This window comes from Cupressus sempervirens, chromosome 1 (genome assembly GCF_028749045.1).
Source record: "Cupressus sempervirens isolate cs-2001-9-10 chromosome 1, ASM2874904v1, whole genome shotgun sequence".
Classification (NCBI taxonomy): Eukaryota; Viridiplantae; Streptophyta; class Pinopsida; order Cupressales; family Cupressaceae; genus Cupressus; species Cupressus sempervirens.
The window spans coordinates 744144152-744161629 of NC_143118.1; positions in this window are offsets into that span (position 1 = coordinate 744144152).

Genomic DNA, 17478 nt, shown 5'->3' on the forward strand with positions numbered 1-17478 from the left:
AGGAGCTATTTTTTCCATCCACTTGTCAAACAATGTGTCATCTGGCCAATTGAATTGCAACATATCTCTTTTTCTTTTTAACACGTGCTCAACTTCATTATTAAAAGCAACAAATTCTTGTTTTAAAGAATCAAAGAATATTTGGGCCTTCACCATTTCTTTCATTGTGGTAGCCCACCATGCATGCCTTGTTTTATTTATAATTCTATTCATCCTTAAACAAAAAATATCATCAAGTTCCTTCGCCCATTCATCTTTGTTTTTCAAATTATTGCTTTTATCTAGGGCACGAGGAAAAAAATTAAATTTTTGGCTCTTGTATTTGTTCAAGTAGCCTATTATTATTCTTTGTAAATGAATCCTTTTATTTTCAAAATCAGCAAGATTAGAAACAATGTCAAAGGTTTTTTCAGTTTGATCATAAGAACCCCTTATGACAGAGAAACACAAAAATGTCATTGCTTTCTCCCTTCTAACCCATTTATTCACAATAGGATTTAGAGCCTCATCATTGGATTTCAACTCCTCCTAGATACTGATCACCCTAGCCAACTGATCATGGATTAGTGGCCATTCAACTTTGTCCCACAAATATGTGAGAGATTTTCTTAGTTTATCTTCATATTTTGACTCCAGCTCTACATGTAAGGCCCACAGTTTACCCTTTTCTTCTTCAAAATCCTTAGCAGTGTAGTACCTTGGCCTTTGGGGTGTATCTAGTATTTCTATGAGGGGGGTGGATTTGAAGGGTTCAATTGGAGGACGAGGGTATGCTATTCTTGGCTTAGTGGACTTCCCCATTAGCTTGTCTTCAAGCTCAATTCTCCTTTTTACCTCCTTATTATAGGCCTCAAGAATTGTTTCATATTTATTCTATAATTCAAACATAGCCTATTCCTCCTTCTTAGCAATGGCCAAAAGAAACTTGGAAGAATCCACATTCCAGTGTGCTGCCTACACATGTGAGGTATCAACAACTCATCTCACAATTATGCTTCCCATCAATCCAGACTCATCTAGTTGTGATGATGGGGCTCTAGATCCTCTTCTCAATGACCAGGTGACCAATGAAGCTTGATCTTCAATGAATGCAGTGCCTTGAAAGTCCCCTTTATTTTAATCTTGCAAGGTCAATTTATTTGAAATAGAACTAAAAACTAAGGCATCAACAATATCCCAATTTGGTAACAATAAAATGTTAGATGCCTTCACCATTTGTCTTCCATCCTCAGGGCTTATATTCTAAAATTATTTCATCATTTCTTCTTTTGTTTGGTTTTGGATGGCAGCTTCATCCATTTCTGGATGCTCTATTTTCGCCCTTTTACATTTCTCCTCAAAAATATTCATGTTTGCCCTCCATGCAAACTATTGAAAAGCCCTATATTTCACAAAACTGTCATCAACCAAAAATTGATGACTTGGTTGTTCTAACATAGGGTCTAATTCCATACCTCTTAGTCAGCTATTATTAGGTCTAGACTTGGGAGAGGAGGTTTTGGAGAGTTACCTTCATCCAATTCTACTTGAGTAATAAAAATGCATCCCTGTGATCCCATCTACTCAATTTGCTCACTTGTGAGCTGTTCTTCTCCAGTCCTCAAAGGGTATTGAGTGGGCAAATATTCCTCAACTTGAGGCCTCTCTTCTCTCATTACCTTCTGCCTCTTGGGACTAGGCTCATCAAGTCTCTCCTCTAGGGCTATATTGGTCGATCCCATTATTTGTTTTTCCTTATCTACAAGAGCCCTTTTATTTTGAATTATAGTGTAACCAGGCTCCTTTTGTACAATTATTTAACCAACTCCTATATTAGGAGTGAAAGCCAACCTCCCCATGACTTCTCTAGCCTTATTAGGATAAGAATCGATAAAAAAATGTTTCTTCTCATTCATAGCTTTCATTATTTCAGGGAAGTTACTCATGAGCTTATTTATTCTGTCAGCCTCCATATTAGCATTATCTAAAGGACTATATTTTTGATCAAAACAATGAATGAATTCTAGGACTCGGGAGTAAACTCGCCATTTTTTCTTTTTTAGTTTCTTGTTCCTGCAATAAGAATTCATTCCTTATAATGTCCTCCAGATAATATGAATCATGTTTGACCTATCCTAGCTTAATCCTATGCCTCAAGGTTTGATTGAAAAATCCCTCAGAATCACAAAAATGGGGATGGGAGACAACCATCATATATTGATCCAAAATTTTATGCAAAAAGAGCCAACCCCCTTTGGTAATCACAAATTGATGGGCCACTATGTAGGTAGGGAAAATTGACCCTAGTTGCCTCTTCAATACAAACATTTCTTCTACTCCTCCTAGTTGCCACAAAACTTTAGCCATTCCTACCTTGAAAGGTACTTGGTAAGGCAAGACATGAGGACTCCCTTTAAAACCATAAATTCTAAAAATAGTAGAAATAGAGTAAGGGATGATATCTCCCCAATTATGTGAAATTTCCAAATTATGGGGGCTATCCATAGGCATGATGAGACTCATTAGTACCTTGGAGATTCTGGGATTGTCACTCAATACGAGGCATCTCAATTTAGAAGCAAAATACCTATCAAATTTGACAAAACTGGCATTATTTGCATCCCAGGTCATATCTGCACTCCACAACTGGACTAGCAGTACTTCCCCATTTTCCTCTCTATTCAATTCCATCTCATTACCAAAATATGTCACCCCCTTGAACAAGAACATATGCATTAATAGAGAATAGTGGCCAAAAGTTTTCTCCACTTTGCCTTTCGCAATTCCAACTAAACCAATGTGAATTTCTTTAGCCAAAAAGGAGGAAAAATCAAATCAAAGATAACATCTACACCGAAAGAAGCAATTTGAACCATCATATACATAAGGCCAATGGGCATGAAATCCTGCTAATCTTCACCAAAAACATGGCATAGGGTCCTGTATATCTCTATAGCCTGGGAAGTGGAAAGACTCTTCTTGAAAGGTTCTCTAGAGGCTGCAGTAATTATTGGAAGAGTTCCTATAGTACCAATGTGTTCCCTCAGTGTACCTCCCCTAATTACATCTCTCTTTTCTTTGTATTCATTCTCTAATTTTGGCAAATTGATTGGCACATGGTAATCTAACAATGGTTCTAGGTGAAAAACCTCTCTAATTTCTTCAGGGCCAATTGGGACTAGAGGCACACCATCATTTCTTCTCACAACCCTAATAGCTTGTTCATAATTCTTGGCAATGGCTTCTAGTAAATCATAATCCATGAAAAAACTTGGAACTACTAGCTTTCCCAAATCAAAATTCCAGATATTAGCATGAGGGGCAAACAACTTCCTTTCTGAAAACCACTTTTTAAACAAAACAAGGCTAGTTTGAGTAGTTATTGCATCCCTAACCTAGTTCCCCTTGTCATATAAGCCATTAGCAATTTTTAGCCTAGGGTTTAAGGAAATTAACCTTTTAACTTGTGCAGACTCTGTAGTGGATTCTAGGAGTAATTCTAACAAATCATCGTGGACATTCCTATCCATATAATTAACTTGCCCATAGAATGCTTTCTTAGGAGGTATCTTGATCATAATAATAGGAACTAGAATGTCATAGAGGTTATATATGAGTACTTACTTGACTTTCTAGACTTATTCTTCTTTGAACTTATGCAATTGCTCTCAAATAGATGAGGAATCGCTTCACGTCTTTACCAGGCTTAACATAATATGATCAACAGGTTCTTGTGCTTAGGAAACATGAAATATTTGTTTGTGTGGGACTGAATTTAATGAGAATCTCCTCTATTATACTATATTTCTCCCACATGTGAAGCTTTCATTCATCATATATGCACAGAATAGAAAAATAGAGTAGCATCACACTTCCTTTTAAATTTGCGCCAGTGATCCTTGAAAAATCCTATGATCCAGGAATGAAAACTAGGCTGACTCAATGTTTTTCTTAGCATGTTGGTAGTCAAACCAATAAACTGCCTCCATCTGTACCTTTCCTTCAATGTTTCTATTTCAAACTAGGCTCATAGATGACCGAGGACAGGTGTCATCAACTCACTAACTCGCTATACATAACTTTCAAGCACCTTTCCATAGCGAGTTAGTGATAACCACTAATTTTTCTTTGATCATGTGGCAGATATTTGAAATGACTTTTAAGAAAACAATGGTGGGTCCCTCACTCACTAACTCACTATACATAATCATTGCACATCTCTTCATAGCGAGTTAATGAGTATCATTGATCTATGCTTGATCTAACGATCATAATTCTTTGTATGTTTTATACATGGGGAGTGGGTCTAGGTACTACTATCGCTGAGCTGACTCAACACAATGGCACATATATGTATTTTTTAATCTCTTAATGACATCACATGTTCTTGGCCTTGCTACGTTTGTGACTTTTAGGCAGGTCACTACATCGCTACTGGAAAAAATACTAAAAACTTGGCTAGCAATATAGCAAATTTTGATGAATCCAAATTTTTTGGCTTATAGATGCTCAGTAGGATGCCATCATGTAATTTGATCTGCATAATTCAGCTTTATCGTGTCACTCATTCAGGGCCCACCTTTGAGGATTTTCTATTACATCACCACTTTTCAACCAGTCGCTACATCGCTATCGGCAAAATTACCAACTATCCAGCTAGCAATACAACAACCTCTTGATAAACATCAAAATTGATGCCGAGAAATAAAACTCTGAGTGACACAACTTGCATAGAAATAAAAGCAAAGCTTGCACAATATTTTCCTCAAGATCCTCTAAATCATTCCTTGTTATAAAAGAATGCCGTCTTTTGTCATGATCGGGCCTTCACAATGTCACTACTAGAAAATTGGCATTATTTTGGCTAGTGATATAACAACCTTCGATAGATTCTCAATTCTGGTGATGGAGGACAAAAACACATTGATTGAAAATTTTCCAATTAATACTGGATTTAGAAAAGGCAGCTGTGCATATTTATAAGTCTGCGTGGAATTTTTCATGGTCACATCAACCTTTAAAAGAGCACCACCTTTTGCAAAATCTGGGCATTTGCTATGTCGCCACTGACAAGTCGCATGGATTTTTTGATAGTGACTTAGCGAATTGTGAGAGAGACTTAGACTCCGGTGACACCATTTTTGGGTTTTTTTCACATGCATTTCTTATGAAAATTGACAAGCCTGGGACATAACACGTGGTCATAATGTCACAATTCTCTAGACTTCATTTTTTCAGTATCACAACATAGTTATCCGATGGTCGCTACCTCACTAGGCGTAACATTCAAGCATCTTGCTATAACGAGTATGTGACAACCATAGATTCAAATAAGATCCAACGGTGGGATAAAACCTCTTTCAAAAGGGATGAATCACGACCTCAAAATGGGCAAGAAAAGAATATTCGCTTATCAATTTTTTTAAAAAACTTTCACGCCAGGGAATTTTTAAATGGAATGAGATATAGGGTTTTAACAAAAATTTTTACAGTCTAACAAAATGGAAGATTTAGCTAGAAACCTTATTCAACATTAATGGATTCCAATTTGGATTTTTATACCTGGACAAAGGAATTTTATCACGCAAAAATTTAGACCAACACAATGATCCATCTATCACTTTTTTTCACAAAAGTCACAAGTGTAGTTGCCTCATCTTCATCAAATTTTTCCTTCATTGCAACATACACTACTTCATCACCATGTTCGTCACAATTATTCCTGCTTCCTTCTTTAGCAATGTAGCATGGCCTTTGTCTTTGAAATCTTTGCTGTCATCTTCTCTTCTATTTTTGTACTTGTTGCCATCTCTTTAGTTCTTCTTCTATGTATATCTTGCAACAATATGACCTACCTCATTACCTTTGAACTTGCCTTAACCTATATGAAATCTTCTTGCCAATAGTGCTTCCAATTGTTCAATCTCTTCCTCATATCTATCACTATCACTAGATACATATTTTATGTTTCTTTTCTTCTTCTTCTACCTTACCTCATTAGAGTCCTTCAATAACAACTTAACTTTGAAAGCATATTCAAGACTCTCATGTTTGTAATTATCAAAGTCAGATAGCTCAAAAGTAGCGAGTCTACCTACCAAACCTTTAAGGGTTAGATTATTTCTTGGAATACATCTCATCTCTTGAATTGCAAAAAATCTAATAGCATAAATAGGCAGTATTTTTCTCAAGAGTTTAGTTAACATAGTATCATCATCTATATGACTAGTAGGACCTTTTATTTCACTAACAACTTCTTTTGTCCTAGCAACATATTGAGCAATATTCTCACCTTCTTCCATTCTCATGTCATCAAACTTACCTCTGAGGCTCTTAGATTTATCATTTTGTACATTTTTGTCTCCTCCATAAATGGTGTGTAGGGTATCCCACATTTTCTTTGTAGTGTCACAACCTTTGATATCATCAAATTCAACATAGCTTAGGGCAGAGGCAATCTCCAACATCATCTGATTGTGTTCTTTCTTCTTCTTCTTCATATCTTCAATAGTTTTGGCTCCAACTGGATCAACATGTTCCACTATAATGGTAGATTGTGCATGATCTCCAAGTCCTCCAAGCTGTAGCTTCATCAAAATTTTCCATGCAAGAAAGTTATCTCTATTAAGCTTGGGTACATCTCTTTTTGACATCTTGATCTTTGTGTTTCTAGTGCCTTCAAACTAGTCCTCTTAAGTAGATGGCTCTAATACCAATTTTTGGAATTATTTAGAATAGCTAAGTGGGGGGGGGGGGGGGGGGGGGGGAGGGGGGGGGGTGGGGGGGTGAATCAGTTATCCAAGGTCTAGATGTATAAGTAAATTTTTTCACAACTTAGTGAACACATAAAACATCCATACCCATGCATGCATCCATTAGGTAGTTACTAAAACTTGTATGTTACTATCAAATCAACTTGCCAAAATGTAAAACATGAAACATAACACATTCATCAACATACTTGAAACAATGATTTATGTGGAAACCAAATTTGGGAAAAACCACCAATAAAATGCTACTCTTTTTCACTCTTTTGAGGTGATTCCCTGTGAAAGGCCAACCTTGTGAAAGGTTACAATACACACTGTTAAATGTGACTCTATTAAATAATTTCAATCACCCTATTAGAAGTGAGCCTTGTTAGAGGATTTTAGGCCATTCACTTGGAATGCCACTAAATTAAAGGATTTACAAATGATTGTTAGGTCAACCTTAATCCAAAGGATTTACCCTAGACTGATACAATTGTTAGAGAGCAATAGTAGAGCTTTGATTTGCTATAACTTACAACTTCTTTTGCAAATTATAGATCTCTATTTAGTCCTCCATTCTTCTTGGCCTTTATATTTTGCAACTCTGATAGCCTATTCACCCTTCGAGCATTTATCCCCTTAAGCCTTCTTAATTAACATGCCATTGCAGACTCTTCTCTTGCATCACTTGATGAAGCAAAACCCTTAACTTCTTCTCCTCTCTGGGTTCTCAAATATGAAAACCTTGCTTCATGACCAAACATTCCTATAAATAGGAAATTAGATATTTTTGTCTCTTATTATCCCTCATCCAATTTAGGGTTTAGATGGATTAGGTAGGATACAATGTATCTATCCCATATCTTATATCTCTTCTAGAAACTTCTCTTAGAATTTATTTGAATTTTCCTAAAAGTGGTTTACATCAAATTCTGCGCCACCAACTCATCAACCTTATCTTCCTCCTAGTTCACAAGTTTCAAGAAAATAAACTTGTTATCTTAGATTTGGTGAATCTTTGATCTTTAAAATAATGCAACAGCTCAACATTATCAACCTTCTACTGCTCAGTACACACCGTGTTACTTGGCATCAACTAAAAAATTACTCAAAATCAACTAAAATTTATTGATGCTCGACATCAACTAAAATTTACTCAACATCAACTATCTTTCTCGACATCCACTAGAATTTTCTTTTACTTGGCTCTAACTAACACTTTTCTCAGCTTGTACTAACTTTGCTTGGTACCTACTATCCACTCGGTCAAGCTTGGCAGGAAAACTTTGCACAACTTGTTCTTCTAAAATTTCTTAGTCTAGCCAACATTTGTAACCTTAAGTAGACTATTAATACATCATGTCATCATTGTCTTAATTGATCCTCGTACTTCATTATATATTCATAACTCAACCTTTCCTCTATATGCTTTTGTTACATCTTATTAATCAAATCCTCCTCAGCAATCAACTAAGTGATATTACTTGAATCTTATAAGCAGTTGTCTTACCAAAAAATAGCAGGTTTGACATTAGTGACAAAACAATGATTTAAACACATAATCTTCTTCAAAAATCTCCCTCTTAACAATTATCTTTTCAATCATATTTTAACACATGTGATGTGGCAAATCCCCTTTCCTTAGATACTCTTTATGTTGTTATTCCACAACATGTTGAGGTACCTCATCTTGAGACTTATAATGGAAAGGGAGATCCCATGATTTATGTTCAACCTTTCTAGACTATATGTAGTGATTTTTCTCATGACTATAGGCTTATGGCTAAATTGTTTCCACACACCTTTCAGGATAGAGCCTTATAATGGTATTTCTCTATACCTCCTTATTCTATTAATTCTCTTCAAACTCTTGCTAATGCTTTCATTCAATATTTTCATAATAATATTGTTCCACAAGTTTCTTTAACTAATTTATATCATTGTAAGTAGAATTTTAAAGAGAAATTTATTGATTTTATTAGGAGATTTAAACATTTGTATGCTCAAATTTATTATCCTATGCTTGACCATGATGTTCAATGCATTTTTATTTCTAATTTATAAAATGACTTTGGGGATAAGATTCTCTTTGCTGAGTATACCTCATTTCTTAGCTATGTGCAGTGCTTTGCCATTACTAGTTACAAGTGAGTCAACTCAAAAATATTTATTCTAATGGCTCCTATTTCCAATGATAAGAGTGATGTTTTTAGGCATTCAAACAAGTTCTCTAAATGTAACAACTTTATCAAAATCAAATCTCCAAATATAGATGGTGATCAAGTAGCTAATACATCTTGAGGTCTGACTACTTTTTCATCTTTATTTCATCCTAATAGTCAATATATTAACTTATTTTACCCTTTGTCCAAGGCGATGAATACGTTGATTCATACTTGGATTCTTAATCTTCCTCCTATTTGTCCTATTGATCCTAGAAAACCTCTACCCAAGTCTTTCAATTCTAATGTTTTCTATCAATATCACTATCAACTAGGTCATGATATGAAAAGTATTATGGTTTAAAGAATGGTATTCAAGATCTTATTGATTCTAAGGCTATTTTTGTTGATGCTCAACTTAATCATACTAATAATTCTGTTGTGTTAGTCAGAATTTGCAAATTTACACTAATAATTTTTCCTCCACACTCAGTGAATGTCATTAATCAACCTTCTTCTTCTGATTTCAATATGTCTAATGATGTGAATGTGGAAGTGAATTATGCCATTAATCACATTGAGTTGGAGTCTTAGCCTCTAATTTATTCTCCACCTAATCCTCAAAAAAAATCATTTAATTAGTTTGATATATTTAAGGCATCTAATGGTCCTCTTTAAATTGCTGATAGAGTGGGGTTTATATTTCTTCTCATGGTACTTTTATTGATCCTTCCTTTGCTATGAATGTTATCACCGAAGAACACCTTTTTAATAAAGGGTTGCATAGAGATACTTATGATTTAACTCCTATATGGATTCAAACTTGTAATGGTTTTCTTTATCAACTTCAAGGTTCTATCACTTTATCTATTACTATTTAAAAATAGAAAAATTACTACCTTTGTGGTTATTCCTACTTTTTATCAAATTAAAGTTAGGCTTGGTATTCCATGGATTTCTTCTATGTAAGATGTTTCTCATAGTCATAAATTTCTTAAATTTCCTTGTGATGGAGACATTTTTACTGTTAGTCATTCTCTTTATGAACCAACATGTCCTAGTGATTGTGTTGAGATTGATTTTTGTTGGCCATTTCATTTTAGAAAACCACCTACTCGTCTTGATCATCTTTATAGAAAATATCAACAAAAAAAAGTAGCTAAGATTATGGAGTATATTCTTCCTAAGGATTTTTTACCTCCACCTATCTTGCCTACTTCATTTGTAACTTCTACTTCTACACCTATCTTACCTTCTACATCCATCTCTTTAGCTCTTGCATCTCAACCCATTAATGTTACTTATATGGAACCTATGGTAGTTGATCCTAATCATTCTACTATCCCTCATCAAATTATTCATAATTAACATGCTCATTAATGCCGCAAGAATTTTCAAGCTAGAGCTAAGGCTCTAGATTTTTCTCTTGCTTCTTAGCCTACATTTGCATCTCAACCTTTACCTTCGTTTGTTCAAACCCTACATACATCTTTGGAGGACGTTTGATAAGGTAACACTTTGCATTTGGATAAAAATGATGATTCTATTTGTATTTTAGATTCCATTAATCTAGATATGAAAGATACTTTAGATGATATTTGTGATAATGATTTGCCTAACATGTTCTCTATGTAGCTTATAGTGATTCTTAGTAATGAGCATAGTGAATCTCAAAGTTCTTTCTTAGAACTCTCTGTGATTTGTACTATTATGGATATTATTCCTCTCATGAGTTATCATCCTTCCCATAGAATTTTAAACTAAGATGGGGGGGGGGGGGGGGTGCACAAAATGCTTGACATGAACTCCATCCATAATTGTAGTTTTTACTTTTCTTGTGTTGTGTTTCTCTCATGTTGTGCTTCTATTTTCTATTTTCTTTTTTATTGCTTTAGACAATCATTGTTCCTTTGTTGAGTGCAAGGGGATAATGTGATTTCTCTATCATCTACATTCTTCTATTTGTATCTCTCTTCTTCTCTATGTCATTCTATGTTATGTTTTACATGTATTATTATTTGTACTAGTAGTCTTGTTTAGGTTTCTTGGTTGCTTATGATATGGTAGCACAATTTATTTTTGGTCTTGATGTCATTGGCCCAAAAAGGATTTTCTCCATATCTCTCTTTTATGTCTTTTCCTCCGTTGTGTCATAGTTCTACTTCCTTTAGGGAATGGTAATATTATCATACTTGACATAATATTACATATTATCATATGATATCATTGACCCATTCGTTAGGAGATCCCTTTTGTGCCTTATCTTTTTGTTTTGTATGTGCTAATTTCCCTTGATATGTTTTTCCTCTTGGGGGAATCTCATAGTGGAAATGTTAGATGCATCACTAGTAAATTTCCCCCTAATTTTTGACCTACTCGACCAATGTAAATATTGGCCTATGAATGTTTTTTTGAAAAAATACTTTTTTGCCCAATTTGGTCAAAATCTTAACCAAATTAGTTCCCAATCTGGTTGAAACTTCTACAAAATCATGTTCAATAATATAGGAAGCAAAAAAAAGAAGCAAACCAGGTTTTACTTTTGGCATGTTTATGTTTTTTCATGGAGCTCTTTGGAACCACCATCTCTTATCCCAACCAATGTAGATTGGCTCCCCACCTGGTTTTAGATTGAGCATCTTCAAGGAAATGTGTTGAGGACTTCACTCACTAGTGTCTTCATGAAAAACAACTATCATTATTGCACTATTTCCTTCATCTCTATTCAAAGAAAATCTAAACATTCTTGTGTCTTTTATTTCATGGAAAAAGTAAACAAGGTATGCATGCCCTAGGTGTGGCAAGATACAAGTCTTGAAGTGGGTTTAATTTCAAAGTGAATTGAAGCAATAGATTACTATTGCAATCCTGATGCAGTGATCTTGGAAATACTAGACAGAAAAACATTGACATTATTCATTCCAAGTTCAGAGGTAGTGTAGTCAATCATGGACTCTAGTGAGGTTATACTCAGGTGAAGGAGCTGGGAAATGTTGTGAGATACACCATCAACCATTAAAAAATTCTAGGTTCTATTCTTGAAATTTCCCTCTATCAAACTAGTGTTAAAAGACCTAACTTTATTTCCTCTTATATTGAAGCTTATACTATAACAATAAAATCAGTAGATAGTTCTCCTCTCAAGATGAATACATTTTTTTTCTTTGGATTGAGTCATGATATTTTCTCTTGAAACTCATTAGCTTCATTTGTGCCCAATGCCAAATTTAGTCTATTTTTTCTCTAACAATATTGAGTTGCATTTTTTAGATACATCTTAGATCTTGTTCTTTGTAGTATAGGAATTAAGGTGTTAATATGTTAGAATCTAGAGCTTAGCCTTGAGATGATGCCATTAGTAGCTTTTTAAATATTGATCACATTTATTTTAAAAAAAATTCTTGTGTAACATCTATGCTGCCTTCAAAAATTTATCTATTGAATCCATATTTCACATGGATTGGAGCTCTTTCTCAAGCTTGAAAAAAATCAAACAATGCTTCTATAAGCCTACCATCTCTTGTCTTAAACTCTGAGCTAGTATATCATAGAAAGAAAACCAATATTTCAAAATGCCTCTCTTTCATTTTCATTGGTTTGCCCACAACTTGGCTGGAGGTCTTAACCTTGGAATGTTGGGAATAAAACTATTAAGTTTTTACCTTATGATGACATTTTTCTTGCTGATTATGTTTGTTGAAAGATATGTTGTGTTGCTCCCTCTTAGTTTTGTACTTCAAAAAAACCTTTGAAAATTTATCATTAGGAGACGTAAGGGACATTTGATGTTTATGTGTTTCATTTTCTTAATAGTTTGAAGCAACATCAGGGTGTATAGGCATGCAAATGGCTACATCTGGGTTAGATTTAATTTGATATCTAAAGCTAACAAACTATTATTGGTCTTATGATTACAAAAGTATCAAGATATTTGTGACATCAATAGCATTTTGATATTGTATTAGTTATAATATGGGATAGTTCTTGGTGCTCTTTGTAGTCATTGGTGTTAAAAATTTTTAAATGAGTTGGTGGTCACCGAGTCAATAAAGATATAGATTTTGGAGTGGGTTTTCTCCCCAAAACAAAAACTGGTAAGTTTTGACAATTTCCTACTCGCCACAAAAATCATGTTATGTTTTTTTATGCCCTTGCTACATTTTAGGTGAATATGCATGATCTGATACTTTAAATATCTTTATCTTTGATCTTTCTTTACTTAAACTATTCTAAGGTCTCGCTTTCAGACATTTAATGTTAATTTTTTTTATCATAATTTATATTGTGAAGTAAAGTAAAATATTACCCTTGTTATGGTCATTCAATTAACTTGTAAAAATCTGTTTCGCATTGTCAAGTAAAAGGACTCCTTCACGTGAATCAAGTAAAAAGATGCGAAAAGTGTTAGATATTATTTGTTCACTTTTATTCATTCCCTCTCTTAGAGTGAATTCACTTCCAACACTTATTTGTGATGTTAATTCCATGCAAAGACTTCCTCTTTGTGTCAAAGAATAAAAAACTACATATGGCTTTTGTTCAATAGTCTTGTGCAGCTAGCCACCAGTGAGTGGGTGGAGGTGACACTTAGCTATAAAATGGATCCAATGTGCTACTGTAGAGAACATTATTTTTATTTCTTGTCTCAAAATATTTACATGTGCCTCTTTTATAGAGGACTTAATAATATAGAAATTCATAGAAAGTATAAACACAGAAAATAAAGACAAAATATGAAACAAGTTACAGCCAGTGCTAGAAATTGTTAGATCTTTCCAACATTTTTGTATTCATTATGAGATACAAGTTAAATGCATTCAATATCGAGATAAGCTTTTAAGGAAACTTAATATAGCTAATGGCCTCCAATATGCATCAATGGTGAACTCTTGCAAAGGTTCCATAGGCTAGCATTGGTAATCTCATTTGCTCTAAAGAATAAAAATAAAAGAGGACTATTGTTGATGAGGGGAGGTCACTCCTTGACATCACACTTAATCTTGTTGATGTATCAGGGAAGTGAAATGACAAAGACCCACCTTTGTTACACATTGGTGTTGCTCTTGTCTCTTAACCGACTTTTTTTCCTTTATGCTTTCCAATTGTATTTGTGGTGATACTTCCTTTGTATTCTAGCTTTCCAAACACTACATGTGTAACTATGACAAATGACCATGTATCTGCCTACTTCTTTTTGCAAATAATTGTATATAAATTTATATTAATAAATTAAACACACTATTTATCATTAAAAAAAACTCACATTCATTATTTTAGAATTTTTGAAATAAAAGACAATTTTTTTAATCAAAATTTACATTGAAAACAATCTTAAGTACCATAGGTAGTTCATTTTATAATAGGCAACAAGTACAATATTATTTCTAGTGGAATCCAACTTACTTGAGTATGACCTACCAACTCAAGTGAAATGTTTTTATCATCCACCCATTGCTGATAAGCTAATATTATTTTAAAAAACTATCAAATGGTAGAATCTTCATCCTAATCATAAGCTTGACATAACTCTAACCTACCAACTTGGATGCCTCAAAAGGCTCTATTTTATTTGGATTACAACACTAAAAAGAATAGGAAAATGATCAAATATGGAGGCCAATAATGAACAATCAACATGAAATAGACTAATTGAAAAGTTGTCCAAAAAACATGTCAACAATGTCGATGAAGATAGAAGTGCTAAGTTTGGAATAATAGAAGAGAAATTGCTGAATATCCACCAAACTTTCTTCATCCTCCATTACAATTTCCTTCAATTTATTCTCCAATTTAATGCATGCCTTTGCTTTTCTCTTAGTCGAAACAAGGGCCTATTCTTTTTCCTTTATCTCACTCTTCTCTTCAACCACACATCCATTTTTGATATTACCAAAGTTCAGAAAGCTGCGAACAATTACTTCTTCCTTTTCCCCATCTCCCCTCTTTTCTCTAACTTTTCCCTATTCTTCGTGCATAATGCTCTCCTTAGAAAAAAAAAAATTACTGTTATGGAATTTCCCCCTCAAGCTTGCCTCTACCTTGGCCTTCCTACTTGTAATTTCAAGAAGGAAAGAGACAATGATCAAAAATGTCAATGCAAAAATGTATCACACAATTTGTCTCAAAAGAGAAAGTTATCAAGAAAGAGAGCGTTTTGGGATGAATGGAATCCCTTGCTAGTAAAGGAACAAAAAGCCTCTAATGGAATCCCATGTATTTTGATACAAAATATGTATAAAGATGCATTTATATTAGTACTCTATACTTCATATTGGGCCAACCCTCCATTGAAATTCTGAGACTATTGGGCACTTTACTTTTTGTAGAACCGTACTAATTCCAACCTCAATTTGATATAATCCCTAAGATTATTGGGTACCTTAACTTTTTTAGAAATGAACAAATTCTAACCCCAATTTTATATAATCCTTGAGCTACAGAGTTACTTGCCAAAAGATCAGCTATGATTGTGCCAATCCTAATGATTGTCCCTAGTATTCAACCTTGTAACTTGGGTCAATTGAGAAAGATTCAACAACCCATGATGCAAATCAATTTGATCATACTACACATTTGAAGGAAATATTATGTTCTCTTTTCTTTCTTTCTTCTTTCTAATGATGGATATAAACTTGTGTAATTGATAAGACTCAACGACCTGAAAGAAAAACCAATTTGATCATATTCATCCTCATTATGGATTATGTTCTCTTGTCTTGCACTCTTCTTGTTGTTGATGGATATAAACTCGTGCAACTGAAAAGATTCAATGACCTAAAAGAAAAACCAGTTTGATCATATTCATCCTTATGATGAAATCTATTCTCTTATTTCTAATGATGGATATAAACTTGTGCAACTAGAACTATTGTTATAATAGTCTACAATATTAAATATGAAAAGTACTTATTTTTTCGAAGGCTACAAGAAATTTAATATGGTCTTACGTTTCATCAATGAACCCATTAAGGCCATAAAACTCATTAAGGGAAGAACTTAGTCTTCTATCTTTCATTCGATAACAAAAAAATCTATATTTTTGTAAGTGGGAAGTATTTGTTGGGCATCTCCTACAAAAAATTCTGCAATATCTTCCATGCCTAGTTCCTTTATAGTCTTTTGCATCTCCTTAAGAGTTTCTTCCTCCTCTAAAATATAGATAAATTAACCTCGAATATGTCAAGTAGCATTTGCAAGTCCAATAGTTAAGGCATCTACACAAGAACAAGCTTGTACAATAACTTGTGCCTTCATTCCCACTGCCAAAGATGATATGAATTCACTACTCTAGGGTTCACTATACTCCAACCATGTGCATCTTCTCTCCGTTCTCTACAAATAACAAGAATATAGTAATGTTAGATTGATAATTTCTAAGGAGAATGAACATTATAAAATTGTTTTTCCCTTCAAAAAATTTGTAGATCTTTCTATTACACTAAAATTTATGTATGTATAGATGGTGGAGAGGGATTTTATTATAGTCATTATAATTATACCAACACCTCTTATATGATAAAGCTTAATACAACCACATACCATTGAATCCACTATATAGTGGCTATGCCAATAAAACCCTTTAGAATTCAAGATATTCATTAAATTCTTATATGGAGTTTCCCTCTAAGAAAAAATTGATCTCTTACATTTTGTTTGATAGCAAATTCTCCGATTTTTGAAGCACCATAATCAATTTTGAATTGGTAGACCAAATTACAACACTCTACCATATTACATGTCTTCCAAAGAGTAACAATTTGATTATGATTATCTATATTCAATTGAAAGGATAACTAGTTTCAAGAGAGTTTACCAGTTTTATTGTATCAAGATATGCATTTATTGCACTCTCTAGATGCCAACCCATCATGAAGCCTTTTTCCTACAACTCTTCAAACTCTCAAATCGCAAAGTTTTATAAATGCTATGAATGATAGTGAAAAGGAGAAATTTCTCAGATGAATGGTTTTAGAAAACATGGATAATATGCATTTGATACACAAGTTCTAGATACTAAAGTGAATCACAATTTTGATGAATTATCTTTGGTGTTTTCTATGTTATTGCATATATATAGTTTGAATTACAGTAGGAAAGGTAAACTTCTGGGGGGGGGGGGGGGGTGTGAATCAATATTTTAAACTTTGACCCATAAAACATTTGCCACACATCCATCTCATACATTCAATAAGTAAACTAAAATAGCATGTAAAGAATGTACATCTAAATCATGTAAACAAGTAAGCATTCACACATACACACACACACACACACACACACACACACACACACACACACACACACGACACCAGATATGATTAACCAAAAACCTTCCAATGAGAAGGTAAAACTAGGGTCGGGATGATACCCACAAATCTTCACTACTGTAATAATAAAGTGTATCCAATGAAGGTTACAATGTTTGATCATGAAACATGATCTACCCTATGAAAGGTATGTCCTATTAAAGGCTTACAAAGACTATTGGGTCTTACCTTGTTAAAGTATTTCATCACCTTGTTAGAAGTGTACCTTGTTAAAGGACTTTAACTCACAATTAAGTAAGCACCTTTTTAGAGGATTTC